Genomic DNA, 14,556 nt, shown 5'->3' on the forward strand with positions numbered 1-14,556 from the left:
TGTCAGTCTAATCTAGATCATGTGTAATTGAATGGAATAGATCCCTTTTGGACAAAGTGGAGTCAGATGCTGCAGTGACCACAGGTGTGAGAGGATCTACAATTGGCATCTGGTGTTATCTCTCTGCTTCCACTCCAAATAAAGTTACCTGTTGTTACCTGAACGTCAAATACTAAGAATGGGCGGCCTATGAAAGAATTAGTACTTTCATTAAGTATACTAAACCGGCTAATTGGGAATAGACAAACTGTAAAAAGCCCTCTGAGAAAGCCCCTCTCTAACCTTTGTTAGTAAGCTTTTCTGTAGCCTGCCTGTTGATGTATTTTCGGTTTGAACAGTGCACAACATGAAGAGACGGAACACTGGCGGCTTGTCACAATGCCCCCCGATGACATCACAATAGCGCTGCTGCCTAGAAAACAAGCTGCGCAGAAGAAGTTGTTCTTTGGGTGGGAGGGTGGGCTAGTGGAAGGAGGGGGCAATCTCTTTTTTTCCCGGGTGGTAGGGGGATGACAGGAGAAGGGAAGCGGGTGGTGAGAAAGGTACAGAGGGCAGGGTTTGGGGGCTGGGAAGGAAAGGGAAAAGATTAGGGTTTGGGGATGATGAAAGGGCTTTCTACGGGTAAGGATGGCAAAGGGTGGCAGTGACGGAAAGTCAGGCAACCTGTCCTGTCCGTCTTTTTGTATCGTGAATTGGAAAGACTGCAAGGGGGAGGGGAGTTGCTTGCGCCCTAAAGGAGGAGTTATTCAGATTCATTGCAGTGGGCGGCGGCTGCAAAACGCACCATTCTTCTTGTTTTTGCTCTGCAAAGCAGCCTTTTCAAGGGTTGGCTTGGGTGACAAAATGTCTTGTGTAGGCGTGGGTTTGTCTCCCTCTCGCTCTCTCTCCCTAAGATGTGTCCGGCATAGGCCAGGGTGCCACTCGAGGCCCAAACCAATTCTGGTTATCGCTTCTCGGCCTTTTGGCTAAGATCAAGTGTAGTATCTGTTCTTATCAGTTTAATATCTGATACGTCCCCTATCTGGGGACCATATATTAAATGGATTTTTAGAACAGGGAGATGGAAAAAGAGCTTGCTCTGTCCACTCCACGCATTGACCTGGTATTGCAGTACCTCCAGGAACGGTGCACCCCTTCTTAACCCAGTTTCCAAAAGCAGAACTCGATTCACCTGATTCATATTAGCCCGATTAGCGAATTGAAATGAATTTTTATCTAACACACTTTTTACTTGCTTTATTCATCCAAATAGCAAACTCATCACCACTCAACTTCACCAACTCTGCTATGTCCCGTGCAGTATCTTGTTGTCAGTCTAATCTAGATCATGTGTAATTGAATGGAATAGATCCCTTTTGGACAAAGTGGAGTCAGATGCTGCAGTGACCACAGGTGTGAGAGGATCTACAATTGGCATCTGGTGTTATCTCTCTGCTTCCACTCCAAATAAAGTTACCTGTTGTTACCTGAACGTCAAATACTAAGAATGGGCGGCCTATGAAAGAATTAGTACTTTCATTAAGTATACTAAACCGGCTAATTGGGAATAGACAAACTGTAAAAAGCCCTCTGAGAAAGCCCCTCTCTAACCTTTGTTAGTAAGCTTTTCTGTAGCCTGCCTGTTGATGTATTTTCGGTTTGAACAGTGCACAACATGAAGAGACGGAACACTGGCGGCTTGTCACAATGCCCCCCGATGACATCACAATAGCGCTGCTGCCTAGAAAACAAGCTGCGCAGAAGAAGTTGTTCTTTGGGTGGGAGGGTGGGCTAGTGGAAGGAGGGGGCAATCTCTTTTTTTCCCGGGTGGTAGGGGGATGACAGGAGAAGGGAAGCGGGTGGTGAGAAAGGTACAGAGGGCAGGGTTTGGGGGCTGGGAAGGAAAGGGAAAAGATTAGGGTTTGGGGATGATGAAAGGGCTTTCTACGGGTAAGGATGGCAAAGGGTGGCAGTGACGGAAAGTCAGGCAACCTGTCCTGTCCGTCTTTTTGTATCGTGAATTGGAAAGACTGCAAGGGGGAGGGGAGTTGCTTGCGCCCTAAAGGAGGAGTTATTCAGATTCATTGCAGTGGGCGGCGGCTGCAAAACGCACCATTCTTCTTGTTTTTGCTCTGCAAAGCAGCCTTTTCAAGGGTTGGCTTGGGTGACAAAATGTCTTGTGTAGGCGTGGGTTTGTCTCCCTCTCGCTCTCTCTCCCTAAGATGTGTCCGGCATAGGCCAGGGTGCCACTCGAGGCCCAAACCAATTCTGGTTATCGCTTCTCGGCCTTTTGGCTAAGATCAAGTGTAGTATCTGTTCTTATCAGTTTAATATCTGATACGTCCCCTATCTGGGGACCATATATTAAATGGATTTTTAGAACAGGGAGATGGAAAAAGAGCTTGCTCTGTCCACTCCACGCATTGACCTGGTATTGCAGTACCTCCAGGAACGGTGCACCCCTTCTTAACCCAGTTTCCAAAAGCAGAACTCGATTCACCTGATTCATATTAGCCCGATTAGCGAATTGAAATGAATTTTTATCTAACACACTTTTTACTTGCTTTATTCATCCAAATAGCAAACTCATCACCACTCAACTTCACCAACTCTGCTATGTCCCGTGCAGTATCTTGTTGTCAGTCTAATCTAGATCATGTGTAATTGAATGGAATAGATCCCTTTTGGACAAAGTGGAGTCAGATGCTGCAGTGACCACAGGTGTGAGAGGATCTACAATTGGCATCTGGTGTTATCTCTCTGCTTCCACTCCAAATAAAGTTACCTGTTGTTACCTGAACGTCAAATACTAAGAATGGGCGGCCTATGAAAGAATTAGTACTTTCATTAAGTATACTAAACCGGCTAATTGGGAATAGACAAACTGTAAAAAGCCCTCTGAGAAAGCCCCTCTCTAACCTTTGTTAGTAAGCTTTTCTGTAGCCTGCCTGTTGATGTATTTTCGGTTTGAACAGTGCACAACATGAAGAGACGGAACACTGGCGGCTTGTCACAATGCCCCCCGATGACATCACAATAGCGCTGCTGCCTAGAAAACAAGCTGCGCAGAAGAAGTTGTTCTTTGGGTGGGAGGGTGGGCTAGTGGAAGGAGGGGGCAATCTCTTTTTTTCCCGGGTGGTAGGGGGATGACAGGAGAAGGGAAGCGGGTGGTGAGAAAGGTACAGAGGGCAGGGTTTGGGGGCTGGGAAGGAAAGGGAAAAGATTAGGGTTTGGGGATGATGAAAGGGCTTTCTACGGGTAAGGATGGCAAAGGGTGGCAGTGACGGAAAGTCAGGCAACCTGTCCTGTCCGTCTTTTTGTATCGTGAATTGGAAAGACTGCAAGGGGGAGGGGAGTTGCTTGCGCCCTAAAGGAGGAGTTATTCAGATTCATTGCAGTGGGCGGCGGCTGCAAAACGCACCATTCTTCTTGTTTTTGCTCTGCAAAGCAGCCTTTTCAAGGGTTGGCTTGGGTGACAAAATGTCTTGTGTAGGCGTGGGTTTGTCTCCCTCTCGCTCTCTCTCCCTAAGATGTGTCCGGCATAGGCCAGGGTGCCACTCGAGGCCCAAACCAATTCTGGTTATCGCTTCTCGGCCTTTTGGCTAAGATCAAGTGTAGTATCTGTTCTTATCAGTTTAATATCTGATACGTCCCCTATCTGGGGACCATATATTAAATGGATTTTTAGAACAGGGAGATGGAAAAAGAGCTTGCTCTGTCCACTCCACGCATTGACCTGGTATTGCAGTACCTCCAGGAACGGTGCACCCCTTCTTAACCCAGTTTCCAAAAGCAGAACTCGATTCACCTGATTCATATTAGCCCGATTAGCGAATTGAAATGAATTTTTATCTAACACACTTTTTACTTGCTTTATTCATCCAAATAGCAAACTCATCACCACTCAACTTCACCAACTCTGCTATGTCCCGTGCAGTATCTTGTTGTCAGTCTAATCTAGATCATGTGTAATTGAATGGAATAGATCCCTTTTGGACAAAGTGGAGTCAGATGCTGCAGTGACCACAGGTGTGAGAGGATCTACAATTGGCATCTGGTGTTATCTCTCTGCTTCCACTCCAAATAAAGTTACCTGTTGTTACCTGAACGTCAAATACTAAGAATGGGCGGCCTATGAAAGAATTAGTACTTTCATTAAGTATACTAAACCGGCTAATTGGGAATAGACAAACTGTAAAAAGCCCTCTGAGAAAGCCCCTCTCTAACCTTTGTTAGTAAGCTTTTCTGTAGCCTGCCTGTTGATGTATTTTCGGTTTGAACAGTGCACAACATGAAGAGACGGAACACTGGCGGCTTGTCACAATGCCCCCCGATGACATCACAATAGCGCTGCTGCCTAGAAAACAAGCTGCGCAGAAGAAGTTGTTCTTTGGGTGGGAGGGTGGGCTAGTGGAAGGAGGGGGCAATCTCTTTTTTTCCCGGGTGGTAGGGGGATGACAGGAGAAGGGAAGCGGGTGGTGAGAAAGGTACAGAGGGCAGGGTTTGGGGGCTGGGAAGGAAAGGGAAAAGATTAGGGTTTGGGGATGATGAAAGGGCTTTCTACGGGTAAGGATGGCAAAGGGTGGCAGTGACGGAAAGTCAGGCAACCTGTCCTGTCCGTCTTTTTGTATCGTGAATTGGAAAGACTGCAAGGGGGAGGGGAGTTGCTTGCGCCCTAAAGGAGGAGTTATTCAGATTCATTGCAGTGGGCGGCGGCTGCAAAACGCACCATTCTTCTTGTTTTTGCTCTGCAAAGCAGCCTTTTCAAGGGTTGGCTTGGGTGACAAAATGTCTTGTGTAGGCGTGGGTTTGTCTCCCTCTCGCTCTCTCTCCCTAAGATGTGTCCGGCATAGGCCAGGGTGCCACTCGAGGCCCAAACCAATTCTGGTTATCGCTTCTCGGCCTTTTGGCTAAGATCAAGTGTAGTATCTGTTCTTATCAGTTTAATATCTGATACGTCCCCTATCTGGGGACCATATATTAAATGGATTTTTAGAACAGGGAGATGGAAAAAGAGCTTGCTCTGTCCACTCCACGCATTGACCTGGTATTGCAGTACCTCCAGGAACGGTGCACCCCTTCTTAACCCAGTTTCCAAAAGCAGAACTCGATTCACCTGATTCATATTAGCCCGATTAGCGAATTGAAATGAATTTTTATCTAACACACTTTTTACTTGCTTTATTCATCCAAATAGCAAACTCATCACCACTCAACTTCACCAACTCTGCTATGTCCCGTGCAGTATCTTGTTGTCAGTCTAATCTAGATCATGTGTAATTGAATGGAATAGATCCCTTTTGGACAAAGTGGAGTCAGATGCTGCAGTGACCACAGGTGTGAGAGGATCTACAATTGGCATCTGGTGTTATCTCTCTGCTTCCACTCCAAATAAAGTTACCTGTTGTTACCTGAACGTCAAATACTAAGAATGGGCGGCCTATGAAAGAATTAGTACTTTCATTAAGTATACTAAACCGGCTAATTGGGAATAGACAAACTGTAAAAAGCCCTCTGAGAAAGCCCCTCTCTAACCTTTGTTAGTAAGCTTTTCTGTAGCCTGCCTGTTGATGTATTTTCGGTTTGAACAGTGCACAACATGAAGAGACGGAACACTGGCGGCTTGTCACAATGCCCCCCGATGACATCACAATAGCGCTGCTGCCTAGAAAACAAGCTGCGCAGAAGAAGTTGTTCTTTGGGTGGGAGGGTGGGCTAGTGGAAGGAGGGGGCAATCTCTTTTTTTCCCGGGTGGTAGGGGGATGACAGGAGAAGGGAAGCGGGTGGTGAGAAAGGTACAGAGGGCAGGGTTTGGGGGCTGGGAAGGAAAGGGAAAAGATTAGGGTTTGGGGATGATGAAAGGGCTTTCTACGGGTAAGGATGGCAAAGGGTGGCAGTGACGGAAAGTCAGGCAACCTGTCCTGTCCGTCTTTTTGTATCGTGAATTGGAAAGACTGCAAGGGGGAGGGGAGTTGCTTGCGCCCTAAAGGAGGAGTTATTCAGATTCATTGCAGTGGGCGGCGGCTGCAAAACGCACCATTCTTCTTGTTTTTGCTCTGCAAAGCAGCCTTTTCAAGGGTTGGCTTGGGTGACAAAATGTCTTGTGTAGGCGTGGGTTTGTCTCCCTCTCGCTCTCTCTCCCTAAGATGTGTCCGGCATAGGCCAGGGTGCCACTCGAGGCCCAAACCAATTCTGGTTATCGCTTCTCGGCCTTTTGGCTAAGATCAAGTGTAGTATCTGTTCTTATCAGTTTAATATCTGATACGTCCCCTATCTGGGGACCATATATTAAATGGATTTTTAGAACAGGGAGATGGAAAAAGAGCTTGCTCTGTCCACTCCACGCATTGACCTGGTATTGCAGTACCTCCAGGAACGGTGCACCCCTTCTTAACCCAGTTTCCAAAAGCAGAACTCGATTCACCTGATTCATATTAGCCCGATTAGCGAATTGAAATGAATTTTTATCTAACACACTTTTTACTTGCTTTATTCATCCAAATAGCAAACTCATCACCACTCAACTTCACCAACTCTGCTATGTCCCGTGCAGTATCTTGTTGTCAGTCTAATCTAGATCATGTGTAATTGAATGGAATAGATCCCTTTTGGACAAAGTGGAGTCAGATGCTGCAGTGACCACAGGTGTGAGAGGATCTACAATTGGCATCTGGTGTTATCTCTCTGCTTCCACTCCAAATAAAGTTACCTGTTGTTACCTGAACGTCAAATACTAAGAATGGGCGGCCTATGAAAGAATTAGTACTTTCATTAAGTATACTAAACCGGCTAATTGGGAATAGACAAACTGTAAAAAGCCCTCTGAGAAAGCCCCTCTCTAACCTTTGTTAGTAAGCTTTTCTGTAGCCTGCCTGTTGATGTATTTTCGGTTTGAACAGTGCACAACATGAAGAGACGGAACACTGGCGGCTTGTCACAATGCCCCCCGATGACATCACAATAGCGCTGCTGCCTAGAAAACAAGCTGCGCAGAAGAAGTTGTTCTTTGGGTGGGAGGGTGGGCTAGTGGAAGGAGGGGGCAATCTCTTTTTTTCCCGGGTGGTAGGGGGATGACAGGAGAAGGGAAGCGGGTGGTGAGAAAGGTACAGAGGGCAGGGTTTGGGGGCTGGGAAGGAAAGGGAAAAGATTAGGGTTTGGGGATGATGAAAGGGCTTTCTACGGGTAAGGATGGCAAAGGGTGGCAGTGACGGAAAGTCAGGCAACCTGTCCTGTCCGTCTTTTTGTATCGTGAATTGGAAAGACTGCAAGGGGGAGGGGAGTTGCTTGCGCCCTAAAGGAGGAGTTATTCAGATTCATTGCAGTGGGCGGCGGCTGCAAAACGCACCATTCTTCTTGTTTTTGCTCTGCAAAGCAGCCTTTTCAAGGGTTGGCTTGGGTGACAAAATGTCTTGTGTAGGCGTGGGTTTGTCTCCCTCTCGCTCTCTCTCCCTAAGATGTGTCCGGCATAGGCCAGGGTGCCACTCGAGGCCCAAACCAATTCTGGTTATCGCTTCTCGGCCTTTTGGCTAAGATCAAGTGTAGTATCTGTTCTTATCAGTTTAATATCTGATACGTCCCCTATCTGGGGACCATATATTAAATGGATTTTTAGAACAGGGAGATGGAAAAAGAGCTTGCTCTGTCCACTCCACGCATTGACCTGGTATTGCAGTACCTCCAGGAACGGTGCACCCCTTCTTAACCCAGTTTCCAAAAGCAGAACTCGATTCACCTGATTCATATTAGCCCGATTAGCGAATTGAAATGAATTTTTATCTAACACACTTTTTACTTGCTTTATTCATCCAAATAGCAAACTCATCACCACTCAACTTCACCAACTCTGCTATGTCCCGTGCAGTATCTTGTTGTCAGTCTAATCTAGATCATGTGTAATTGAATGGAATAGATCCCTTTTGGACAAAGTGGAGTCAGATGCTGCAGTGACCACAGGTGTGAGAGGATCTACAATTGGCATCTGGTGTTATCTCTCTGCTTCCACTCCAAATAAAGTTACCTGTTGTTACCTGAACGTCAAATACTAAGAATGGGCGGCCTATGAAAGAATTAGTACTTTCATTAAGTATACTAAACCGGCTAATTGGGAATAGACAAACTGTAAAAAGCCCTCTGAGAAAGCCCCTCTCTAACCTTTGTTAGTAAGCTTTTCTGTAGCCTGCCTGTTGATGTATTTTCGGTTTGAACAGTGCACAACATGAAGAGACGGAACACTGGCGGCTTGTCACAATGCCCCCCGATGACATCACAATAGCGCTGCTGCCTAGAAAACAAGCTGCGCAGAAGAAGTTGTTCTTTGGGTGGGAGGGTGGGCTAGTGGAAGGAGGGGGCAATCTCTTTTTTTCCCGGGTGGTAGGGGGATGACAGGAGAAGGGAAGCGGGTGGTGAGAAAGGTACAGAGGGCAGGGTTTGGGGGCTGGGAAGGAAAGGGAAAAGATTAGGGTTTGGGGATGATGAAAGGGCTTTCTACGGGTAAGGATGGCAAAGGGTGGCAGTGACGGAAAGTCAGGCAACCTGTCCTGTCCGTCTTTTTGTATCGTGAATTGGAAAGACTGCAAGGGGGAGGGGAGTTGCTTGCGCCCTAAAGGAGGAGTTATTCAGATTCATTGCAGTGGGCGGCGGCTGCAAAACGCACCATTCTTCTTGTTTTTGCTCTGCAAAGCAGCCTTTTCAAGGGTTGGCTTGGGTGACAAAATGTCTTGTGTAGGCGTGGGTTTGTCTCCCTCTCGCTCTCTCTCCCTAAGATGTGTCCGGCATAGGCCAGGGTGCCACTCGAGGCCCAAACCAATTCTGGTTATCGCTTCTCGGCCTTTTGGCTAAGATCAAGTGTAGTATCTGTTCTTATCAGTTTAATATCTGATACGTCCCCTATCTGGGGACCATATATTAAATGGATTTTTAGAACAGGGAGATGGAAAAAGAGCTTGCTCTGTCCACTCCACGCATTGACCTGGTATTGCAGTACCTCCAGGAACGGTGCACCCCTTCTTAACCCAGTTTCCAAAAGCAGAACTCGATTCACCTGATTCATATTAGCCCGATTAGCGAATTGAAATGAATTTTTATCTAACACACTTTTTACTTGCTTTATTCATCCAAATAGCAAACTCATCACCACTCAACTTCACCAACTCTGCTATGTCCCGTGCAGTATCTTGTTGTCAGTCTAATCTAGATCATGTGTAATTGAATGGAATAGATCCCTTTTGGACAAAGTGGAGTCAGATGCTGCAGTGACCACAGGTGTGAGAGGATCTACAATTGGCATCTGGTGTTATCTCTCTGCTTCCACTCCAAATAAAGTTACCTGTTGTTACCTGAACGTCAAATACTAAGAATGGGCGGCCTATGAAAGAATTAGTACTTTCATTAAGTATACTAAACCGGCTAATTGGGAATAGACAAACTGTAAAAAGCCCTCTGAGAAAGCCCCTCTCTAACCTTTGTTAGTAAGCTTTTCTGTAGCCTGCCTGTTGATGTATTTTCGGTTTGAACAGTGCACAACATGAAGAGACGGAACACTGGCGGCTTGTCACAATGCCCCCCGATGACATCACAATAGCGCTGCTGCCTAGAAAACAAGCTGCGCAGAAGAAGTTGTTCTTTGGGTGGGAGGGTGGGCTAGTGGAAGGAGGGGGCAATCTCTTTTTTTCCCGGGTGGTAGGGGGATGACAGGAGAAGGGAAGCGGGTGGTGAGAAAGGTACAGAGGGCAGGGTTTGGGGGCTGGGAAGGAAAGGGAAAAGATTAGGGTTTGGGGATGATGAAAGGGCTTTCTACGGGTAAGGATGGCAAAGGGTGGCAGTGACGGAAAGTCAGGCAACCTGTCCTGTCCGTCTTTTTGTATCGTGAATTGGAAAGACTGCAAGGGGGAGGGGAGTTGCTTGCGCCCTAAAGGAGGAGTTATTCAGATTCATTGCAGTGGGCGGCGGCTGCAAAACGCACCATTCTTCTTGTTTTTGCTCTGCAAAGCAGCCTTTTCAAGGGTTGGCTTGGGTGACAAAATGTCTTGTGTAGGCGTGGGTTTGTCTCCCTCTCGCTCTCTCTCCCTAAGATGTGTCCGGCATAGGCCAGGGTGCCACTCGAGGCCCAAACCAATTCTGGTTATCGCTTCTCGGCCTTTTGGCTAAGATCAAGTGTAGTATCTGTTCTTATCAGTTTAATATCTGATACGTCCCCTATCTGGGGACCATATATTAAATGGATTTTTAGAACAGGGAGATGGAAAAAGAGCTTGCTCTGTCCACTCCACGCATTGACCTGGTATTGCAGTACCTCCAGGAACGGTGCACCCCTTCTTAACCCAGTTTCCAAAAGCAGAACTCGATTCACCTGATTCATATTAGCCCGATTAGCGAATTGAAATGAATTTTTATCTAACACACTTTTTACTTGCTTTATTCATCCAAATAGCAAACTCATCACCACTCAACTTCACCAACTCTGCTATGTCCCGTGCAGTATCTTGTTGTCAGTCTAATCTAGATCATGTGTAATTGAATGGAATAGATCCCTTTTGGACAAAGTGGAGTCAGATGCTGCAGTGACCACAGGTGTGAGAGGATCTACAATTGGCATCTGGTGTTATCTCTCTGCTTCCACTCCAAATAAAGTTACCTGTTGTTACCTGAACGTCAAATACTAAGAATGGGCGGCCTATGAAAGAATTAGTACTTTCATTAAGTATACTAAACCGGCTAATTGGGAATAGACAAACTGTAAAAAGCCCTCTGAGAAAGCCCCTCTCTAACCTTTGTTAGTAAGCTTTTCTGTAGCCTGCCTGTTGATGTATTTTCGGTTTGAACAGTGCACAACATGAAGAGACGGAACACTGGCGGCTTGTCACAATGCCCCCCGATGACATCACAATAGCGCTGCTGCCTAGAAAACAAGCTGCGCAGAAGAAGTTGTTCTTTGGGTGGGAGGGTGGGCTAGTGGAAGGAGGGGGCAATCTCTTTTTTTCCCGGGTGGTAGGGGGATGACAGGAGAAGGGAAGCGGGTGGTGAGAAAGGTACAGAGGGCAGGGTTTGGGGGCTGGGAAGGAAAGGGAAAAGATTAGGGTTTGGGGATGATGAAAGGGCTTTCTACGGGTAAGGATGGCAAAGGGTGGCAGTGACGGAAAGTCAGGCAACCTGTCCTGTCCGTCTTTTTGTATCGTGAATTGGAAAGACTGCAAGGGGGAGGGGAGTTGCTTGCGCCCTAAAGGAGGAGTTATTCAGATTCATTGCAGTGGGCGGCGGCTGCAAAACGCACCATTCTTCTTGTTTTTGCTCTGCAAAGCAGCCTTTTCAAGGGTTGGCTTGGGTGACAAAATGTCTTGTGTAGGCGTGGGTTTGTCTCCCTCTCGCTCTCTCTCCCTAAGATGTGTCCGGCATAGGCCAGGGTGCCACTCGAGGCCCAAACCAATTCTGGTTATCGCTTCTCGGCCTTTTGGCTAAGATCAAGTGTAGTATCTGTTCTTATCAGTTTAATATCTGATACGTCCCCTATCTGGGGACCATATATTAAATGGATTTTTAGAACAGGGAGATGGAAAAAGAGCTTGCTCTGTCCACTCCACGCATTGACCTGGTATTGCAGTACCTCCAGGAACGGTGCACCCCTTCTTAACCCAGTTTCCAAAAGCAGAACTCGATTCACCTGATTCATATTAGCCCGATTAGCGAATTGAAATGAATTTTTATCTAACACACTTTTTACTTGCTTTATTCATCCAAATAGCAAACTCATCACCACTCAACTTCACCAACTCTGCTATGTCCCGTGCAGTATCTTGTTGTCAGTCTAATCTAGATCATGTGTAATTGAATGGAATAGATCCCTTTTGGACAAAGTGGAGTCAGATGCTGCAGTGACCACAGGTGTGAGAGGATCTACAATTGGCATCTGGTGTTATCTCTCTGCTTCCACTCCAAATAAAGTTACCTGTTGTTACCTGAACGTCAAATACTAAGAATGGGCGGCCTATGAAAGAATTAGTACTTTCATTAAGTATACTAAACCGGCTAATTGGGAATAGACAAACTGTAAAAAGCCCTCTGAGAAAGCCCCTCTCTAACCTTTGTTAGTAAGCTTTTCTGTAGCCTGCCTGTTGATGTATTTTCGGTTTGAACAGTGCACAACATGAAGAGACGGAACACTGGCGGCTTGTCACAATGCCCCCCGATGACATCACAATAGCGCTGCTGCCTAGAAAACAAGCTGCGCAGAAGAAGTTGTTCTTTGGGTGGGAGGGTGGGCTAGTGGAAGGAGGGGGCAATCTCTTTTTTTCCCGGGTGGTAGGGGGATGACAGGAGAAGGGAAGCGGGTGGTGAGAAAGGTACAGAGGGCAGGGTTTGGGGGCTGGGAAGGAAAGGGAAAAGATTAGGGTTTGGGGATGATGAAAGGGCTTTCTACGGGTAAGGATGGCAAAGGGTGGCAGTGACGGAAAGTCAGGCAACCTGTCCTGTCCGTCTTTTTGTATCGTGAATTGGAAAGACTGCAAGGGGGAGGGGAGTTGCTTGCGCCCTAAAGGAGGAGTTATTCAGATTCATTGCAGTGGGCGGCGGCTGCAAAACGCACCATTCTTCTTGTTTTTGCTCTGCAAAGCAGCCTTTTCAAGGGTTGGCTTGGGTGACAAAATGTCTTGTGTAGGCGTGGGTTTGTCTCCCTCTCGCTCTCTCTCCCTAAGATGTGTCCGGCATAGGCCAGGGTGCCACTCGAGGCCCAAACCAATTCTGGTTATCGCTTCTCGGCCTTTTGGCTAAGATCAAGTGTAGTATCTGTTCTTATCAGTTTAATATCTGATACGTCCCCTATCTGGGGACCATATATTAAATGGATTTTTAGAACAGGGAGATGGAAAAAGAGCTTGCTCTGTCCACTCCACGCATTGACCTGGTATTGCAGTACCTCCAGGAACGGTGCACCCCTTCTTAACCCAGTTTCCAAAAGCAGAACTCGATTCACCTGATTCATATTAGCCCGATTAGCGAATTGAAATGAATTTTTATCTAACACACTTTTTACTTGCTTTATTCATCCAAATAGCAAACTCATCACCACTCAACTTCACCAACTCTGCTATGTCCCGTGCAGTATCTTGTTGTCAGTCTAATCTAGATCATGTGTAATTGAATGGAATAGATCCCTTTTGGACAAAGTGGAGTCAGATGCTGCAGTGACCACAGGTGTGAGAGGATCTACAATTGGCATCTGGTGTTATCTCTCTGCTTCCACTCCAAATAAAGTTACCTGTTGTTACCTGAACGTCAAATACTAAGAATGAGCGGCCTATGAAAGAATTAGTACTTTCATTAAGTATACTAAACCGGCTAATTGGGAATAGACAAACTGTAAAAAGCCCTCTGAGAAAGCCCCTCTCTAACCTTTGTTAGTAAGCTTTTCTGTAGCCTGCCTGTTGATGTATTTTCGGTTTGAACAGTGCACAACATGAAGAGACGGAACACTGGCGGCTTGTCACAATGCCCCCCGATGACATCACAATAGCGCTGCTGCCTAGAAAACAAGCTGCGCAGAAGAAGTTGTTCTTTGGGTGGGAGGGTGGGCTAGTGGAAGGAGGGGGCAATCTCTTTTTTTCCCGGGTGGTAGGGGGATGACAGGAGAAGGGAAGCGGGTGGTGAGAAAGGTACAGAGGGCAGGGTTTGGGGGCTGGGAAGGAAAGGGAAAAGATTAGGGTTTGGGGATGATGAAAGGGCTTTCTACGGGTAAGGATGGCAAAGGGTGGCAGTGACGGAAAGTCAGGCAACCTGTCCTGTCCGTCTTTTTGTATCGTGAATTGGAAAGACTGCAAGGGGGAGGGGAGTTGCTTGCGCCCTAAAGGAGGAGTTATTCAGATTCATTGCAGTGGGCGGCGGCTGCAAAACGCACCATTCTTCTTGTTTTTGCTCTGCAAAGCAGCCTTTTCAAGGGTTGGCTTGGGTGACAAAATGTCTTGTGTAGGCGTGGGTTTGTCTCCCTCTCGCTCTCTCTCCCTAAGATGTGTCCGGCATAGGCCAGGGTGCCACTCGAGGCCCAAACCAATTCTGGTTATCGCTTCTCGGCCTTTTGGCTAAGATCAAGTGTAGTATCTGTTCTTATCAGTTTAATATCTGATACGTCCCCTATCTGGGGACCATATATTAAATGGATTTTTAGAACAGGGAGATGGAAAAAGAGCTTGCTCTGTCCACTCCACGCATTGACCTGGTATTGCAGTACCTCCAGGAACGGTGCACCCCTTCTTAACCCAGTTTCCAAAAGCAGAACTCGATTCACCTGATTCATATTAGCCCGATTAGCGAATTGAAATGAATTTTTATCTAACACACTTTTTACTTGCTTTATTCATCCAAATAGCAAACTCATCACCACTCAACTTCACCAACTCTGCTATGTCCCGTGCAGTATCTTGTTGTCAGTCTAATCTAGATCATGTGTAATTGAATGGAATAGATCCCTTTTGGACAAAGTGGAGTCAGATGCTGCAGTGACCACAGGTGTGAGAGGATCTACAATTGGCATCTGGTGTTATCTCTCTGCTTCCACTCCAAATAAAGTTACCTGTTGTTACCTGAACGTCA

General features: G+C 46.7%; 11 non-coding genes across 11 annotated transcripts; all 11 read left to right on the top strand.

The window, feature by feature from the left end:
- Positions 1-945: 945 nt before the first annotated feature.
- On the top strand, positions 946-1,136 carry LOC142286144 (U2 spliceosomal RNA). The gene has a single exon (XR_012747358.1). It is a non-coding gene; the product is annotated as a U2 spliceosomal RNA (small nuclear RNA).
- Positions 1,137-2,253: 1,117 nt separating this feature from the next.
- LOC142286155 (U2 spliceosomal RNA) lies at positions 2,254-2,444 on the top strand. The gene has a single exon (XR_012747369.1). It is a non-coding gene; the product is annotated as a U2 spliceosomal RNA (small nuclear RNA).
- A 1,117-nt stretch (positions 2,445-3,561) lies between these two features.
- Positions 3,562-3,752, top strand: LOC142286166 (U2 spliceosomal RNA). The gene has a single exon (XR_012747380.1). It is a non-coding gene; the product is annotated as a U2 spliceosomal RNA (small nuclear RNA).
- A 1,117-nt stretch (positions 3,753-4,869) lies between these two features.
- Positions 4,870-5,060, top strand: LOC142286178 (U2 spliceosomal RNA). The gene has a single exon (XR_012747391.1). It is a non-coding gene; the product is annotated as a U2 spliceosomal RNA (small nuclear RNA).
- A 1,117-nt stretch (positions 5,061-6,177) lies between these two features.
- LOC142286071 (U2 spliceosomal RNA) lies at positions 6,178-6,368 on the top strand. Its single transcript, XR_012747292.1, has one exon. It is a non-coding gene; the product is annotated as a U2 spliceosomal RNA (small nuclear RNA).
- A 1,117-nt stretch (positions 6,369-7,485) lies between these two features.
- On the top strand, positions 7,486-7,676 carry LOC142286084 (U2 spliceosomal RNA). The gene has a single exon (XR_012747303.1). It is a non-coding gene; the product is annotated as a U2 spliceosomal RNA (small nuclear RNA).
- A 1,117-nt stretch (positions 7,677-8,793) lies between these two features.
- LOC142286096 (U2 spliceosomal RNA) lies at positions 8,794-8,984 on the top strand. The gene has a single exon (XR_012747314.1). It is a non-coding gene; the product is annotated as a U2 spliceosomal RNA (small nuclear RNA).
- A 1,117-nt stretch (positions 8,985-10,101) lies between these two features.
- LOC142286107 (U2 spliceosomal RNA) lies at positions 10,102-10,292 on the top strand. Its single transcript, XR_012747325.1, has one exon. It is a non-coding gene; the product is annotated as a U2 spliceosomal RNA (small nuclear RNA).
- Positions 10,293-11,409: 1,117 nt separating this feature from the next.
- Positions 11,410-11,600, top strand: LOC142286119 (U2 spliceosomal RNA). The gene has a single exon (XR_012747336.1). It is a non-coding gene; the product is annotated as a U2 spliceosomal RNA (small nuclear RNA).
- Positions 11,601-12,717: 1,117 nt separating this feature from the next.
- On the top strand, positions 12,718-12,908 carry LOC142286131 (U2 spliceosomal RNA). Its single transcript, XR_012747347.1, has one exon. It is a non-coding gene; the product is annotated as a U2 spliceosomal RNA (small nuclear RNA).
- A 1,117-nt stretch (positions 12,909-14,025) lies between these two features.
- On the top strand, positions 14,026-14,216 carry LOC142286139 (U2 spliceosomal RNA). Its single transcript, XR_012747354.1, has one exon. It is a non-coding gene; the product is annotated as a U2 spliceosomal RNA (small nuclear RNA).
- Positions 14,217-14,556: the final 340 nt, after the last annotated feature.

Source organism: Anomaloglossus baeobatrachus, unplaced genomic scaffold, assembly GCF_048569485.1.
Source record: "Anomaloglossus baeobatrachus isolate aAnoBae1 unplaced genomic scaffold, aAnoBae1.hap1 Scaffold_645, whole genome shotgun sequence".
Classification (NCBI taxonomy): Eukaryota; Metazoa; Chordata; class Amphibia; order Anura; family Aromobatidae; genus Anomaloglossus; species Anomaloglossus baeobatrachus.